Source organism: Scyliorhinus torazame, chromosome 24 (assembly GCF_047496885.1).
Source record: "Scyliorhinus torazame isolate Kashiwa2021f chromosome 24, sScyTor2.1, whole genome shotgun sequence".
Classification (NCBI taxonomy): domain Eukaryota; kingdom Metazoa; phylum Chordata; class Chondrichthyes; order Carcharhiniformes; family Scyliorhinidae; genus Scyliorhinus; species Scyliorhinus torazame.
The window spans coordinates 48,071,440-48,072,123 of NC_092730.1; the positions used below are offsets into that span (position 1 = coordinate 48,071,440).

General features: G+C 45.5%; 1 non-coding gene across 1 annotated transcript; it reads right to left on the reverse strand.

Moving 5' to 3' along the window:
- Positions 1-213: 213 nt before the first annotated feature.
- trnar-ucu (transfer RNA arginine (anticodon UCU)) lies at positions 214-349 on the reverse strand. Its single transcript has 2 exons — positions 313-349; positions 214-249 (listed from the first exon to the last, which is right to left on the reverse strand). It is a non-coding gene; the product is annotated as a tRNA-Arg (tRNA).
- Between the last annotated feature and the right edge of the window lie 335 nt (positions 350-684).

Genomic DNA, 684 nt, shown 5'->3' on the forward strand with positions numbered 1-684 from the left:
ACAGACTCACTGACGCAGCAGCTTTCAAAGGTTGTATTTTTGTCCTGAATGGTTGTTCTGAAAAGGTGATGGGATTTCTTCTGTGACGTTGATCTGATGGGAAAGGGGAGAGTGACTGGAGTCACCTTTCAGAAGGAGGTTCGGGGCGCACTTTCACTTATCTGGGGACATTGGTAAACCTGTTACTGATTTATTCAAACCTTGCCTAAAAACAGACTCTGGTGGGATTCGAACCCACAACCTTTGAATGTCTCATCACGCCAGCAACTAGAAATAACCTACAACCTTTGAATGTCTCATCACGCCAGCAACTAGAAGTCCAATGCGCTACCCGTTGCGCCACAGCGCCACACCTGCTTGCCTAGCCCGATATGAGGATTGCTGTAGTTGACCAACAGGCAGATCAAAAGTTCAGTCATTCGCACAGTGACGACATTTCAAAACTACTTCATTGTCTGGGAATGTTTTGGGCCGCCCTGTGGTTGTGAAAAGCGCGACAGAAATTCTAGTAAAACTCCGAAAGGACACAGCCAGGTTGGTGCAAAGGGAGGACATGTAGCAGACAAGGAATGAGGCGATTTATTTTTGTAGGAAGAACAGAAGTAGACAATATAAAATCAAGTGTCTATTTACAAAAAAGAGTGCAGGAACAGCGGGACATGTGTCCAAATCATTGAAGGTGAC